Source organism: Ambystoma mexicanum, chromosome 8, assembly GCF_040938575.1.
Source record: "Ambystoma mexicanum isolate Mex_15411 chromosome 8, UKY_AmexF1_1, whole genome shotgun sequence".
NCBI classification, from domain to species: Eukaryota; Metazoa; Chordata; class Amphibia; order Caudata; family Ambystomatidae; genus Ambystoma; species Ambystoma mexicanum.
Window position 1 is genome coordinate 443253450 of NC_090929.1, and position 17808 is coordinate 443271257.

General features: G+C 46.2%; 1 long non-coding RNA gene across 1 annotated transcript in view; it reads left to right on the top strand.

Moving 5' to 3' along the window:
* The window catches only part of LOC138473610 (uncharacterized), a 173406-nt gene that overhangs the window by 88530 nt on the left and 67068 nt on the right, over positions 1–17808 (top strand). The window lies entirely within an intron of this gene.

Here is a 17808-nt window from a genome sequence, read left to right on the forward strand (position 1 = left end):
CACAGAATCCATAGAGGAAGTTAAGGATAAACCCAGGCAACTTGTAACTCCAGCAGACATACAGAATTGGCATCTGCAGGGAAAGGACTTTGCAGTAAAGGACAACTTATTGTATTTCCAAGAACGATTATACCTACCCAGCACAGATTTACAGAAAAAAGTAATCTCTTGTTATCACGACTCTTTAATGGAAGGTCATCCCGGTATAGCCAAGACCTCAGAAAAGATCAAGCGCTACTTCTGGTGGCCATCTTGGAAAAAAGATATCAGAGACTTTATAATGTCCTGTGGAGTATGCGCCCAAAACAAGAGTCAAAAGGAAAGACCAGCAGGCCTCTTACGCCCTATTGACATCCCACCTCGCCCTTGGCATACGCTTTCTATGGACTTCATCACCGATCTACCTCCATGCTCCGGATACAATACGATTCTAGTAATCGTGGACTTATTCTCCAAGATGGCGCATTTCATTCCGCTCAAAGGCTTGCCAACAGCAGCAACTCTGGCCCGAGAATTTCTCGAAAACATTGTCCGACTGCACGGTTTTCCTTCAGTTCTAATTTCGGATCGAGGTAGTCAATTTATTTCTCATTTTTGGCGAAGTTGCTGTCGGTCGGCTCAAATTGATGTGAGACTATCGACCAGTCACCACCCTCAGACCGACGGACAAACCGAGAGGACCAATCAAACTCTGGAACAGTATTTACGCTGCATGCTGCAACAAACTGAAAAAACTTGGAAAGATATCCTTTGGATAGCCGAGTATGCCTACAATAACTCTGTCCATTCGGGAACTGGGAAAACCCCGTTTTTTCTTTTGTACGGCAGTCACCCTCGAACCTCGGAGTTGGATCCCCTCCAAGATCTTGAAACACCAGCAGTAGACTACCTGCATTCTACAATCACCCAAGCCTTTAAGGAAGCTGTTTCTCACCTTCAAAGGGCTAAAGAACAATACAAGAAAGGAGCAGATCAACATCGGAAGGAAGCCCCTCACTATCAAGTAGGGGATCAAGTCTGGTTATCCACCAAATATCTATCTCTAAAAGGGCCACGCACATTCAACCCAAGATACCTTGGTCCCTATTCCATCACTACCATAGTAAACCCAGTAGCGGTCAAGTTGGACTTGCCCCCGCACATGAAGATACATCCGGTCTTCCACGTCTCTCTATTAAAACCCGTGCAACCTCAAACCCGACTAACCAAATCTCCAAAACCTATCCTAGTGGATGGAGAACTCGAGTTTGAAGTCAAAAGCATTCTGGACTCCAAGATCTCCAAATCTAAACTATTCTACCTAATTGACTGGAAAGGCTACGGCCCCCAAGAAAGATCCTGGGAACCTGCTGAATATGTCCACGCTCCTCGCCTAATCAAAAGATTTCACCGAACATTTCCTGACAAGCCAAAACCCCCGGAGAAGCCCGGTTTGGGAGGGGCCTTGAGGGGGGGTACTGTCATGATCTCTGCTTCCAAAAGGTCAGGGTTTTCCCAACTCCCTTGGAAGCAGATCCATAACCCAGGTTCCGAGTGCCAACCAGTCCCAATTGGGACCTTTTGGACCCAGTCCTGGCGCCAGTGGCACCAGGCTCATAAATATGCCCAGTCCCAGCGCTGGAAGCGCCGGGCTCATAATGCTTGGGTGGACTTACCTTCAGCAGACCATGCTGCTTACTTGCCTGCCAGTTGAGCCTCTGATCCTCTTCTGTTTGGAACTACTTTTCCTGTTGGGTGGGGCTGGAGCCACTCCCTAGATTCAGAACACTGGAACTCTTCTGGAAGGCAGGAATTCTTTTCTTACCAGGAACTCTTTTCTTACTTAGGCGTGGCTGTGGAAGGAGACACCTAAGCACTACAGGAGGCTATTTAAACCACACCCGGTGGATGAATCTTGCTTTGCGTTATTCTGCACCCTCTGCAGCAGAACGCTCATCGTGTCTTCTGCATCCGGTCCTGGGCCTAAGGAAAAAGGCTTACCATCCTGAATCCAGTCTTCAGCAACACCTATAAAGACAAGAAAGAACAGGTTAGCATTCCGGCATCTGAAAGGCAAAGGCTTACCATCCTGAATCCAGTCTTCAGCAACACCTATAAAGACAAGAAAGAACAGGTTAGCATTCCGGCATCTGAAAGGCAAAGGCTTACCTACTCTTCGTGCGCTCCGGAGGCCTTCGGCGCTGCATCCCGCATCTGAAAGACAAAACAAGGTGCGTTTAAAGACATTGGGGAACTTTAATACTCACGTGCCATTACTCCTTTCCACATCTAATCCAGTGGGTATTCCGGCACCCTGAAGCCGCTCCGAACTCGTACCTGCAAAATAAAAAGACAGTTAGAGCGCATAGTGAAGCAGGCAACAAGCGCTTACTTACGTGCTTCCAGGCGCTTCTATTCATCACACGGGCTCCATCTTCAACTCACTTCAGCCCGTCATCCGCCATCGCCGGAACCCTGCAAAACAAGAGACATCATTACTAAAGACTTTAAAGACATTTGAATGACTCGAAACTTACCGTTCGTGCAGTAAACGACGGACAGCAGTCCTCTGAAGTCAAGAGGCCTGCGCTACCTATCCAGTGAAGAAACTGGTTACAGCACCCTGCCCCGAGGCAGATGGAGAGCTTGGCATTCACTTACCTAAGGTGAGAGCGTTAACCTTTGGGGGTCTACAGGAGAGGAGAAGAGGAAAGAGATGGGGACACCCCAATAACCCCAGTTCATTAACCCCATATTTTCTATCTGCAGACATCTTACTCTACACGTCAGGCATACAGTGCACAGAGGTCCAGCCCAAAGAGCCAACCGGGTGCTACACATCACCTTTGAAGATACGGTAGTCGCCCAGTCAAGACCGGCGCCTCTGCGAGAATCAGGTGAGCGTTACAGACGACATCTTTGGTGTTTGGTCTGGTACAACTGTTGAACTCACTGAATGTTTTGGTTACCTGAATAACATTGATCCGAGGATTCAGTTCACCCACGAAATATCTACTTCTGAGATACATTTTCTAGATGTAAAGATTCGAATTGATGCAGATGAATATAATACAAACTTATACCGAAAGTAGACTGACGGAAACAATTTATCACATCGCCTAAGCTTCCACCAGCCTAGTCTCATCCAAAATCTACCCTTCAGTCAACTGCTACGAGTAAAGAGGATAGTCAGTGACCCATATGACTATATCAAAGAACGCACAGAGATGTGTAAAGAATTCTTAGCAAGCTTAAAGTCTTCAATGGCAGTGGACATTCATATTTGGTTGGGGGTATTGATACGTCTGCATGGCACACCATGCAGCATTGTTTTCGAGAAAAGATTGCCATGATTGCAAGGGATTAAGGATGTCAATGCTGTTGAGCGTATGCTAGCCTGTGACTGCCGGGCATGGGGGTCCATTACTGTTTCATTCAAGGGATTTACCCAAAGTTTGATAAGCGGGCACCACACAACTTTCTACCAATCCTCACTATGTATTAGACCATGTCTTCTAAAAACGTGTATAAATCCAGGCAAAATCGTTCTCAGGAAGTGGTCGCTTGTATTCTAAAAACATGTACAAATCCAAGGAAAATCGCTTACATGAAGCTGTTGCATAATGTATATGCAGCCTCCTTATCATTGAAAATGCACAGCAGACCAATTATTGATAATTCATTACCCCTGCAATATACCTTTTCCATATCACAATTTTTGACATAAATATGTGTAAACTCTTATTAGAGACAAAGTGTAATTTTTCTAGTGGTTGCCTCAACTGTATACAGAGTCAGCCCTGATGATGGACAATCAGTCTGAAATGCACTGGCCACACGTTTTGCCTTTGAATTACGATTTATGAAACATATATAATAAAAGACAAGACCTTTTCATTGAAGATATCAAATTGAATTATTTGCTACTCAGTCATTACAATTATGTAATTGTATCTTAGTATTTACTATTATGGTGCAGTCAAAAACACTGGAGAGTATCCCCCAGTTTCATTGCTAATTTAAGGGGCTTCTCATCAAACATGTGCATGGTGCCATCTAATTTGGGCCCAAGATATGAGGTACCCATGTTGTACTCAGTTTTCCCTTGGCAGGCAGTCTGTTAACACATATTGTGGATGGCAATAAGTGGAAGGGTTGTGAAGTAATTCCATACAATGGACTTCCATTATTGGGTGATACAAGGTATGGCTCATCTCTCCGTTAAGTCCTTCTTGGCGTATTATGCAAAATGGGTTGTGGTAGTGGCAGTGGTGGTTTTACTCTGACAGCCTGAAAATATGCACTAGCAACATCGTGTGATCTTTAAACATTTTCTGGAAGAGACTGGAGCAATACATTTTCCCGGTCCTATAACAATATTGGATTTAGTGCCGGGACATTATTGCAGTAACTATGAAAGTAGGCGATATGGCTCTTAAGTAAAACTGTGTCCCTCTCCCTTTTTTTAGGATTAAGCATAGTATTGAACACATGAGATGATGATTTGTAATACTGTAGGATTTGATGCCAGCAAGCTGCTATACGTTTGTGGCCCCTGAAGAATGTCAAGCATTCAGGTGCAAATAAAGGAAAAAAACATGTAGGGCAATCAATAATACAGGAAGGTATATATTGACACAACTGTATGACTTCAAGTAGATCATCTTGGATAAATATTTTTGCATGAGCAATCAATGACACACTATTGATTATCTTTGGATTCGTTCTTTAGCAATAAAATATGTGTGAGTATGTGCAAATTGCAAACTTCACTACATCCTATTGTGTTTTCAAAAATATTATATGCATGTTTTTCATGTGGTGGGGTTAATTTTAATTGTTATAAATAAAGTCATTATAAAGGCAGAGGGTACATTGGTTCAATTAAGTGATCTGTATTTAGGGTCTTTTTGGAGCACAATCTCTGTCTTGGTCCTTGTTACATGCATCACTGCCACTGTAAGGTGACAGGGAATTTCTGACATCCTGCTCCTCGACATAGTGTGTTGTTGGTGCTCCCGATTGTGCATGCCTGGATGCCATCTGCTCGTCTTCCTCTTGTGACCCAGAGAGAAAGTGTGCTGACACGCCTTCTCGACCTGAACCCTCTCCACCTTCTGAACCTCCTCCTTCATTAGTAGATCAATTCAAAAGATTGTTCTCTTCTGCAAAAATCACATATCTCATGCTGTGATTATTTTCTATTGTCCGCTAAACAAACATGTTACTGTCCTTTTATGTTCTCTTCTGAAAAAATCAATTGATTTTTAGATTTGTATCTTGCACTTCCTACAATAATCGCCTGTGTCTCTCTGTGATGTGTCGTGCCACCCGAAAAGAATCATATTACTCTCATTGTTATTTTACCTCCAGAAAACAAATCTCTTATCACACTCACTGTGATTTGATTTTTTTGAGTTGAAACCTGTAAAAAATGTCAGTTTCTGTGATTTGGAATTCCCTACCAAAATATCATCTGTCACTCTCATTTTTCTTTGCTGCCTCAAAAAAACAGTCTGTGATTTGGTCTTATCATCAATCAATGTTTTGTTTTCACCTGCAAATATTTGTAAGTCATTGTGATTTGTATCTTGCCACCTGCAAAAATCATTTTATGTGTATTACTTCCTGAAAAAATTACCTGTCTGCGAATTTGTGTTCTGTTTCTGTGTCACAGAAAATCTCTTATCACTGGCTGTGATTTTACATACTGAACTCTTCTGCAAAACTCGTGTGTCAATCTATGCCATTCTTTGTTCTCTCCCTAAAACAAAATCACATCAATGTGATTTTGTGTTCTCTTCCGAAAAAAGCAAGTGTCACTTTCTGTTACCTCACAGACAATATGGTATCACTCTGTGATATGAGATTAGGCCTGGTGGTCAGGCATGCACATCTGGCTTAAATGTGTTCAGGTGTGTCCTGCACATTTCATGGATATTATTTGAGCTTTTCTACAATACGCAGCTAATAGCCTCTTCACGGGCCTTCTGTGCATCTCCATTGTTCAATTAATGCCCTTTTATTTTCGTTGCCCCTTTTTCACCCTTGAATTGAGAGGACACGTTGCCCCCTTTCCACCCTTGAATGGAGAGGACACCTACTGCCGATCTACTTCGCTGTCATACTGTTTCGCTCTCTCCATCAAACATCAGCTGTCAGTGGTGCTGCTATTTAATCTCATTCTCAGCCCCGTCCCTGTCGAGAGTCCACAGCCGTCATGTGATCAGCAGCACAAGGGAAACCAAATGCTGAATACTTCAGCCATAAAACGCTGGCATGATTACAAAGAACCCAGGAAACTACAACCCAAAATATTATGGACAATATCAGGCTGTAAATGATATGAACCCAACATGTTCGGCTAAGCACAATACGAGTACTGGCCTTGAAAAAGTGCAAGAAGTTTGCGTGAATCACAAATATGACATTTGTTACAAATAAGAGAATTAAGCAACACATTGAGGGAGCCGTCAGGGGGCGCTGAGATGTGGTGATGGGTCTCGGCTGATCTCTTCCCCTGGGTGCGGATTTTTGTGATTTTGGCCCCCCCAACCTCTCGGGAGTCGAGGTTGGACCCCCCCAGTGTGTTCTTGTGTAGGTGTGCTTCTGTGGGCCGTGCCTCTGGTGCCGCTACGCGCCTGCAAGCCAGAGTTTGGCCGTCAGCCTGCAGCGAGCGGTGGTGATGGACAAGCCCGCCCGGCTGTGAGAACCGCGTGAGTGCCAGCTGCCTGTCGGAGGGGGAGGGACAGGAGCCTCTGCCGTGGGCCCTTCCCCCGCCGTGAAGAGCTTTGGCGGGACGGCCGCGATCCTTGTGGGGGCCGAGGAGGAAGCTTGGAGCAGCCCCGCCGGGCCTGAGGCTGTATTCGTTGGAACACGGGTGTCGGGTCCCATTAAGGGCCTGGAGGGACCCGACGGTCGAATCCGCGGCGCTGCCTCGGCGGCATGGCAGGTACGTGCGACCTGCAGTGGTGATGCCCTCCTGCTCCCGAGTGGTCTGCTATCCCCATCTTCAACTGATCTTCGCTGAGACTTCACCTAGGGCCTCCAGCCCGCCTGTGTTCGCTGTATCGGGCGGTCCCTCCCTGAACACTGCCTGGAGAGTAATCTGTGTACTTGGGCTGGGTCTGGTGCCCCCCGCTACCTGGGGGAGTGGTTGAGAACTGTGACTGGGTGGTCTGGCAGTTCTGTTGCACGCAGCTGCATTTGGCTCACAGAGGAAGCCCCTGGGGAACACAGGTGGCCCTTCTATCGTCCCGCCTCCGCAATATAGACCCCAAGCACTTGGGTGGTCTGGCTGGGAGCTTCTGTTTGCCAGTGGCGGGTCTCCAGAGGCTGAGTGGTGGAGCTGGCTGCCGTCATCCACACAGAAACCATCTAGTGGAAGGCCAGTGAGTGGGTGAGATCAGGCCTGGAGTGGGTCTCTGTCCGGGCCCCCTGGAGTGCTGTAGGTGAGACTCTTATTTGGGTTTTTATTGCCTGATCTCCTGGAACAGGCTCGTGGATGTGGCCCGCCTGATACTAGCTTTGAGTGCGGAGAGCAGAGCAGCGATCAGTCTTCAGTGGGGTTTTGGTCTCATGTGGAGGGGTGCAGCAGTGTTGCGGAGAGTGTCCGTGGGGTGACTTCTTGGTGCCTGCCATTGGAGTTTCGTAGGTGGTCCACGCCTCTCTGGTACTTGGATGAACTTCGCACAGTCCCTTCAGAAGTTTTGACGTGCCCCTGAACAGTCAATGGAGGGGGCCAGTATGCAGTCCGCGGGTCTGTCGGGAACAGCGGAGGCTCACTCCATGAGCCAGAACATGGCTGCCCTGTTGGAGGAGATCCGCGGCTTCAGGGCAGACATTGGAAGGCAGCTCGACTCTCTAGATAAAAAAAAGTGGACGATGTCGAGGACCGGGTCCAAGCCCTAGAGGCCAATCAGGCCTCGGCAGATCTCTTCGAAACCCAATTCGACATGCGCCTGGCGGAGTTGGAGAGGCGAGAGGAGAAGGTCGCTCTCAAGCTTGATGACCTGGAAAATAGGGAACAGCGCTCCAACCTCAGGTTTCTGGGTATCCCGGAGCGGGAGGGGGAGACCCAAATGGATATTGCAATGAGAGTCAAGTCAATCATAAGCAAGCTCTTTGACGGAGAGAACACCAGCGAGCCCACAATTGATAGAGCCCACAGAGGGAGGTTGTGTGGGTAGGTCGAGATCTGTTCTGGTCAAATTTCATTACTACGTAGAGAAATCAAAGATCTTGGAATTGGCACAAAGAAAGGGCCCTATTGAGTGGGAGGGTGCCAAAATAATGGTCTACCAGGACTTATCAGCGCTCACCCTCGCCCGCCGGAGACTGTGTGGCCCTCTGACAAAGTGGCTGCAGACGAAGGGAGTGCGTTATAGGTGGGGGAACCCGTTCTCACTACAATTTGAGTTGGATGGCTATAAGTACTCCCTAACTACGGAGTCTGAGATTCAGAAAGTGTCAAGTGACTTGCTGGGGGCCATGTCCTCAGGTCTCAGTTTGGAAGATGGGAAGGAGGGGAGTCATAAGGAACCTTCGGGCGCATCGGGCCGGCGCCGAGGGCACAGGAAGTACAGAAAAGTTGCACCACCCTCCCCGGAGCAGTCGACGGCGCGCCCTTGATGTGGAGGGTCCTGTCGCCGATTAATGTTTGAGTGCCCTAGGACCATATGGCTGTCTATTTGGCATTGTTTAAGTATGTTGTGACTTTCCTGGGTTTGGTCTACAGGTCTTCACTTTATTGCAGGAGTTTGAACTGCTGGGTTGTGATTACTTGGTATGGGGGGCCCAGAATTTCAGGTTTCTGTTGGCGTAATTCGCCCAGGTGGAGGCAATCCTTGGCGGCCTTGTGGTGCGGCAACTATACGTCGCGCCCGTTCCAGGCGCTCAGGGATAGGTTGGATGGGAGGTGGATGGGGTTTGTTTTGGTGGGGAAGGGCACGGGTGGTGGATATTTGAAGTAGGTATTCTTTTTGGGGGTTGGGGTGGGTTGTTTCTTGCTCTCGGGTCTACCTGGTTTTTGGGGTTTCACAAGTCCTTATTGGGGCTACATATGGGCACGGAGGTCAGGGGGCCGGGCAATTCCATTAGTCTCCCTTGTGAAGGTGGAAGATTTATTTGGCTTTTCTTATGGGTGATTCTCTGCAGTTGGTGTTGGTGGGGTCCTTAAATGTGCGGAGCCTGAACTCTTCGACTAAGAGATCCTTGGTGTTGAGGGAATTTGTTAGACCGAAACTTCATTCCCTCTTCCTGCAGGAATCTCATTTGGTCAAAAGAGGGAGCCTGCGTTTAGGTTTAGGCCTGTCCAGCAAGTATTTCGAGCTTCTTATGTGGCGAAAAAGCGGGGGGTTGCCTTTTTGATTTCTCTGAATGCTCTCTTCTCCCCTAAATCTCATAAAGCTGACCTGGAAGGGCGTTACATCATGGTTAAGGGCGAGATGAAAGGCCATCTTTTCACTTTTGTGGGTGTGTATGCTCGGAACGAAGGGCAAGATGTCTTTTGGGAAGGGTTGAGGGAGAAAATCAAGGGATTTGCTGAGGGTGCCTTAATAGTTGGGGGGGGACTTTAACATGGTTCTGAGTCTGGATAACGATAGGAGTTCCCCTGACCCCTGCCCTGGCCTAAGATCCCAATGGAAGATGGCGGACTCATTCAATCAGATCAATGGTGAGCTGGGCCTTGCGAATCCCTCTTTACGTATTATTCCAGAGTGCATCAATCCTTCTCTAGGATTGATTATCTTTTGGTGGATTCCACGATATGAGATTGTGTTTCCGATTTCGGGGTGGAGACTGTCCCATGGTCCGATCATCATCTGGTCCGAGTTAACTTGGGAATCCCATCCCCTGCCCTGAGTAAGTCGAGGTGGATATGCAATGACTCGTTGCTAATGGATAAGGAGCTGAGGCAGTCCTTACTAGCTTCTATAGAGGAATTCTTTAGCCTTAACGACACCGGGGAGGTGGAGATTTGTTGTGTTTGGGACGCATTTAAGGCCACAATTAGAGGTACCCTGATTGAAATGGGACCTAGGAGAAAGAGGGAGAGGGCGAGGGAGGAGTTTAAGCTGAGGGAGCAGATCGCTGCTATCCAACCGAGGAGTAAGTTGAAAAACGCAGATTGCCCCAAGTCAGCGAGAAGCACTTCAGAGCCTCAGGGCGAAACTATCCGCCCTCCTTGTAGGTCAGACCGAGAGAAAGCTGGCGTTTTTAAAACAGCGATACATGGAGAGAGGGGAAAAAGCAGACAAGATTCTAGCCTGGAGGCTGCGAGAGTGGCGTAACAGCAGGAGGGTTAATTGGCTCTCTGGCCAGGCGGGGGGAAAATCTTGCAGGATAGCCAAATAGCGCAGCAGTTTAGGCAGTATTATGAGGGTTTCTATGCTTCAGAATATCGTGGGGATGGTACGGAAGTAGACCGTTTCCTGGACTCCCTTCCTATCCCTTGCCTAGCTCGGGAAACCTCGGAATCTCTAGAGCACCCTATCTCGTCTCAGGAAGCAATTGATACTATCGCATCTTTGAAGAGTGGTACTGCACCAGGAGACAACGGTTTTTCGGTCCGCTTTTATAAGACCTTCTGATCCTCGTTGGCCCCCTTTCTATCTTGAGTGTACAACGCGGCCCTGGACTCTGGCTCTCTCCCAGAGACCATGATGTCTGCACTCATAGTGGTGCTCCCCAAAGAAGGGAAGGATCCCTCGTTTTGTCAATCCTATAGGCACATCTCTCATCTTAATGTTGACGTTAAAATATTAGCTAAACTGCTGGCGAATAGATTGTCCACTCTCCTTCCCTCTCTAGTCCATGGAGACCAAGTAGGCTTCATCCCCGGACGTCAGGGCTCTGATAACGTAAGGAAAACCCTGGACCTTATGCATGAGGTGTCTAAGCGGGATTCAGAGGCTTACCTTCTCTCGCTTGACTCTGAAAAAGCCTTCGATCGTGTCGAATGGCCATACATGGGGAAGGTGCTGCGTTAAATGGGTCTGGGTGTTAAATTCTGCAGGTGGGTTGCTGCCTTGTACAATGGCCCCTCGGCGCGGGTATTGGTGAATGGCTGTACTTTGGCTGGTTTTTCGCTCTCCAGAGGCACTCGGCAGGGGTGCCCCTTCTCCCCTCTTTTGTATGCTCTGGCAATGGAGCCTTTTGCCACTGCGGTCAGAGCCAATGGTGGTATTGCCGGGGTGCAGTGTGGGGACTGCAAATTCAAACTATCCCTTTTCGCAGATGATATCTTAGCGTACCTGACCGGGCTTCACGGATCCCTCCCGAACCTGCTAGATTTGATTCACCTTTTTGGGGCATTTTCGGGACTTAGGATCAATGTATCCAAATCATGTATTATGCCAATGGGCCGGCTAGACTGAGAGATTAGTGGTAAATCAGAGGTGTTGGGGATGAGAGTAGAGTGGGAATCAACTAGGTACTTAGGTACTAATATCCCTAGAGATTTAAACAAATTGTATGAGTTTCATTTTCTACCCCTTCAGGCTAAGATCTTTAGTGATTTGACAAGATGGGCACCTCTCACTCTCTCTTGGTTTGGGCGTATGGTTACGATTAAAATGAATGTACTCCCCCGTCTCCTCTATCTCTTTTTGTCCCTTCCTTGCATTGTCCCGGACTCCTTTTTTGACTCACTGCAATCTCGTCTTTTATGATTTGTTTGGAATGGCAAGAGGGCAAGAGTGAAATATTCCACCCTGACCCTCCCAAGGTCTCACGGAGGGTTCAGTCTCCCTGATTTTAAATTGTATTATAAGGCAGCTCAGCTGCGAGTGATGCTAGAACATCTGAGGGACGACCTTAGGACATACTGGACGTATGTCGATGTTGCTGAGGTCCACCCTTTCAAAGTTAGGGATTTACTCTGGTCGCATCCGCGTACCCTCCCAGTGAGGGCTAAATTACACCCAATTTTGTCAGTTCTATGGGCGTCCTGGAAGCCTAATAGGGATAATAAGCTCCTTTCTTCTTGGCCTTCTCCCATTTCTTCTCTATGGGGTCCCCCGATCAGTTTGGGATTCAGAGGATTTCGAGAGACCCAGTCGTGGTCAGACCAGGGGGTGGAGAGGGCGGCGCAACTCTTTCGTCATGGAAATTTTATTGACTTTGGCCAGTTGTCAGAGGTGTTGCGTGAAAAGCCGCTTTCCATTTTTGAATACTTGCGGCTTAAAGGTATCCAGACCCAGGCTGGTTAGCAGGCAAATTTGTCCCATCCCTTAACCTCATTTGAGAGCATGTTTGTGGATGCTAAGTCCAGGAAGAGTTCTCTCTCTAAGATTTATAACGTGCTGGTTACAGCTAACCTAGAGGGTCGACAGCCGTTTAAGCACATCTGGTAGGAGAGGCTGGGCTTTACCCTTGATGATCACACATGGCAGGGGGTCGTTAGTTCAATTTTCGGCGGGGGGGTTTGTATACAGCAGCTATGGAGCATAATTTCAAGATTCTCCACTCGTGGCACCGTCCCCCAGTTACCTTATCTAGGATGTTTGCCAAGGTATCTCCAATGTGTCGCAGGGAATGCTCTCTTCGTGGTACTTGGTTCCACATGTGGTGGGATTGCCCGGTTGTTCAGTTTTATTGGGCGGAACTGCTTAGTTGGATCAAGAGCTGTCTGGGAACGTGTCCCTCTCTTCACCCCTTGGAAGTTCTTCTGGGCACTCCTTTGCTTGACAACGACTCTGTGTCCTTTACCAGGGTGACGAGGGCTATGTTACGGGCTGGGAGAATGACCTTGGCTCAAAAATGGAAAAGTCCCCATGCCCCCTCTAAGGCGGAGTGGCTCACTAAGTTATTGTCAATTTTTACATATGAAAATATGTCGGCCATAGTTAACGATAACATGTCTTCTTTTCTGCAGGACTGGACTGTTGTTTTGTTAAGTACGGAATGCGACGCCCTGAAACTGTGAGCAGCTTGGTGTGGGGGGGAGGCTTGAGGCTCGGCGAAGGTGGTTTGTACTCTGGCAGCCCACCAGACCTCGCGCAAGCTTTTGGGACCCTAAAACACGGATTTTGTGTTGAAAAGCCTCACTAAGTTTTGTCTCCTAACTCTGATCCTCGTGTACCTTTCGCTCTTTGTAACCCAGGTAGCTTGTGATATGTTTTAAACTTGAATATTGCCAGATGTTGGCTAGCAGATTCATAGTTTGATGAAATGTTTAATAAAAACTAAGTGAAAAAAAAAGCAACACATTGATGTACTGTTGATTTCAGTGCTTATCCGATGCATAGAAAACGGTTCTTTGCAGCCTTATTCAGAAGCCACTTCTGTGCAGGTATCGTACATGCTAAATATCAGATGGTCTTAGTAAATCATCTATATTTACCCAGTATGCAGTAGTCTCTGTAAGTGGCACCGGTTGCTCAATTATGTATTGTGATGCTCTTTCACTGGCTTGCATTTATACATGCTGCTGTATTTATTGTCTGCTAAATGTATTCGTGACCAACAACAAAATAAACATATTAGAGCAACAAACGACACAGGTTAATTGACTGCATACATGCCATACATTATTATTTTTTTTTAAACAATGATACTAAAAGGACTAGTACAATGGTAAATGGTTAAATCCTAGCTATACAGCCCCTAAACATTATCTGGAGCAGTGGATTTCTACATATGCCAAATAATTGAACTTGAACAACAGTGTTAAGAATTGAGCACTGTGTGGTAATGGGATTGTCGACACAAGTGTGTTTCAGCTCTTCAGCAAAGATGGAGTGCTGTAAATACATCGGCCTTCATCAGGACGGGGAATTGTAAGGCAATCTCATTCAAGAGGTTAACTGTGGTAATTAAGACAAATGACATAAACTAAGTGAGGTGGGTCTATATTCAGAGCATATTTAAAAAGAGCACCTAGGCTCAAGACTTGCTTCAAAAGGCCCTATGAGGGGAACTTAGCATGCTGGTAAAAACCTGGCACGTGGGATGCAAATTTGTGAAGGTGTGCTGGAATTATTCTGTAATAAAGAGAGTTGTTCCAATATAGAATGATAATTAATTGTCTAATATTTAATGTCGCCTGTCAATGAGAACACTCACAGGACAACCAGCTTTTATCGTAAAACCTGCCGATCTCGCGGTCTGGGCACCAGATGGGGGCTGCGGTTCTCAGGTCACAGACCTGCATTCGTTTGCTCCGCTTATCACCACTATGAACTGATATCATGCCCAACCACACAGGTGCCACCTCCTGGCACACGGCACAGCGGTTTAATGATATTCTGTCTCATCACTCATTTTCTGGCACCTTCACCTACGTGCATATTTGGGACTTTATTGATCCCATTTTCTTTTGCCTTACAGCGAGCTGGTACATGCGCACTTGCCGCCCAGCAAATCTGTATCACAGAGCCCAGCTGAAGTGGACTCCTTGACCCACGGATCACCACGATCAGGTAATTGACCCTGCGGGTCTTCCTGTGAGCGTATTTGCTCACAGGCGACATTAATTATTAGACAATTAATTAACATTCTATATTGAAACAACTCTCTATGTGTTACAGAATAATTCACATAATATATGACCAGTGCCTGTATGATGGATCTGAGGCTGGTGTCTGGTAGAAAGAGCTTGATTTTGTGAAGGAGGGATAGTTGGTACCAAGCCATCTGCATTTTCATCGCTATATAGGTTTGTAGGGAGAGGTGGTTATCTATGCGGAATTCCAGTGTCTTGGAGCAGGGTGTCATCAGCAGAATGAAGCCCTCAAGGTTTTTGGCAGATAGTTATGTTTGTATGTAAGTTGGGTTCAGTATTGTTGGTGAAGAGCACGAATTTTGCCTTGGGGGGGAGGGGTTCTGTAGGAAGAAGGCACTGGACATTCAAATCTGGATCAGGGCAAAGGTCTTGATTTGGTGATGTCATGTAGCTGAGTGCGGCACACAACTTTATGTAAAAGTGATTTTTATTTGACACAAAAGTGAGCATTCGACCAAAACACAAACAAATAAGTGTCAGCACAGACTTTCCTCAACACTTCCTAAAGTTCAAGGTTCGCTTTCTAAAGTTTGCAGTATTTCGAGGTACCTCCCTAGCACTCATAATTTCTCGCTGGCACCACTTGTTGATGGTGGGATTGACCACCTCTTATACTTCTTGCAGGTTCTGTAGACATCACTATGCCTCAGTCACAAGCTGTAGAGGCAGCCAGACTTCTCTTCCACGTGCAGCCAAAGATAGCCTGGTTTGCTGGCCCCAGTTTACACAGGGAAGGTAAAGAGGATCGTATTACCTAATTTTCCTGGTTCCCTGATTTCTACCCCCTGCACCGACTATCCAGCCCACTTCTGGTCCCAGTCCTGCTTGATTCCATACGACACACGTGTTACTCCTCGCTCTGTGGGTTTAAATCTTTTGATCAGGGTGCCACCCCAATCTGATGCCTGGGGCAATGCTTGTCCTCTCACTCCTTCATGCTCTTGCTAGCAACCGCTTTATTAACACTGGGTGCATCCTTCTGTTTCACACCCCTCTCCTAATGTTTCCTTCATACAATTACTTGAGGTTTCTCTTCAGCCACCTTTCTGTTTTCCTCCTATCACCTGCTTCTGTTCTCCCCCTACCACATCCTATTGTCATTCTCCTACCACCTCCTGATAGCCCCCTCTTGCTACTTCCGTTGTCTTCCTCCTGCCAGCTCCTGATATCCCCTTGCTAGCGGCTGATGTTTCTTCTACCCTCTTGTCTCCTTTCTCCTTTGCTTGTCTCTCTCACTCTCCAAACTCCTCCTCCTCTGACTTCCTTTCTGAATCACCAATTCACTCAAATTCTGATCACAACCTTCTCCAAATGTTCACACTTCTCATTCTTGGGGTGTCCAGGTTATAATCCCTTGGTTGTTTCCCTTAGCCAGTCTGTGTGTTAAGGCCTCAGGTGTGTATCTTTATTGAAGGTGCAGTGTGATTGGGTGCTGAAGGATTGCTTTCACCACATAGGTGTAGCGTATGTATGATGGTGTAATATAAGTAGGTGCCGAACCACAGATTTCAGAAGCTGGTCTGCCATCTTGGATTTCATGCCCTTGTGAGTCTGCGCATGCAAAAAGTCAACTACGTAAATCTATTTAAACAATCATATTCTCCTTACCACAATCCAAGTGTATCTTTACAATATGTTAGTTCTGTGTATCCCCATCCTTTTCCTGCTTCTCTCAACCCCCACGTTCGCCCTGTTTTTCTTTCTTCTTCCTCTTCAGACTATGTTCTGATTACCCAAGGCAGGGGCAAAATATGTTATTTTCTCAGAGAAGGTACAGGTGCTGTAAGACCACTATGGTGGTGATTGGCAAGGAATAAAAGCATTATAACCTGTAGAATGACATATCACTCTATGGCCATCATCCACTAGCTCGGGGAGGTCCCTCGGCCCCTTCGTCAACCGAGTAGAAATTCCCAAAATAAGGCAGGGGACTTCATCACATTGGATATCTAAGACTGATATTTTCAGGTTGAATTATGTATCCTCTGCGTATTGGTGGGTGTGAATGTGAATATTTTGGCAGGCGAGGAGGGATCTCAGGGGTACCATGTAGAGGTTGAAGATCAGGGGTGAAAGGATGGATGCCGGAGAGACTTCATATCTGATCAGAAAAGATGATGATATGGGGGAAGCCATCTGATAATCTGATAGTAGTGTTCTGGGTAAGTGCTCTAATCGCTTCTGTACAAATCATGTTTCATGCTCTGTAGGTGTGTCCGGCCACCTTCAAAAATCGTTTGTCAATATTTGCAATTTTGCATTGACACCGGCATGAAAACAAGTGCCACTTTGTGATTTTGCCCTGCCATCTGAAATAGCGCTGTCTGCAACTTTGTTTTCTTGCCCAGAAAAATGTCTCGCTCTTTGATTATTTGTATTGCCATCTAAAAAAAATTATCTTTCGGAGGCAATGGATCAATTTACATCATTAGGGGGTCACAGTCATACGTCAAATGATTACAGCGACACTTCTTACAGTACAGCATTTATAAATAAAAATACTATTGGGGTTAGGCAGGAATACAGTAGTTAACATTTAACATTTATAGCTTGTGGGTAACATCTAACTGTGCTGAAAGGAGGGGTGGTGGTTGAATAGCCCGTGCACTTTAGAGGGTGGTTGTAAGGAGGGATACTTGTCTGGATGGGTTTGGCAGAGTATAAACTGAGGTTTTTAATCCTGATAAAATCACATCAAACTTTGTAAGACTTTGGTGTCTCCCAGAAAATCTGGTACCTTTCTGTGATTTTGTGTCCCAATTGCTTTTGCAAAAATCATGTAGCTATCTCTGGGGTTGTGTGTTCTCTCCCTCAAAAAATCACATATTACGGTCTGCGATTTGGTTTTCTATACAGCAAAAAGTCACTTGTTAGTATGTGATATTACCCTACAACTTAAAAAAAAAGTCACGCTCATGATTTTACATTGCCAGCTGCAAAATTGTCCCCTCACACACAGTGATTTAGTGTTTTATCCTGAAATCACAACTGAAAACCTCACGTGTGGCTCTCTATGATTCTGTCTGTCATCCCAAATACATCTTGTATTACTCTGCAATTTTCTGTTGCTTAACATACAATCTGTTATCCCTATGATTGTGTATTCTAATCTATTCATGAAAAATCACACCACGCTCTGTGATTGCATCTTCACACCTTTTAAACCCTACTGGTGTGGTGTCAGTCTTAGTAATTTTGTTTTCTCTCCTGCAAAAATGATTAGCCTATTATGATTTTGTCCTGCCATCTGGGAAAAAATAACATGGCACTCTGTTTTTTTTTTTAAATGTATATTTGTATTAACATTTTGCAATGGACACACT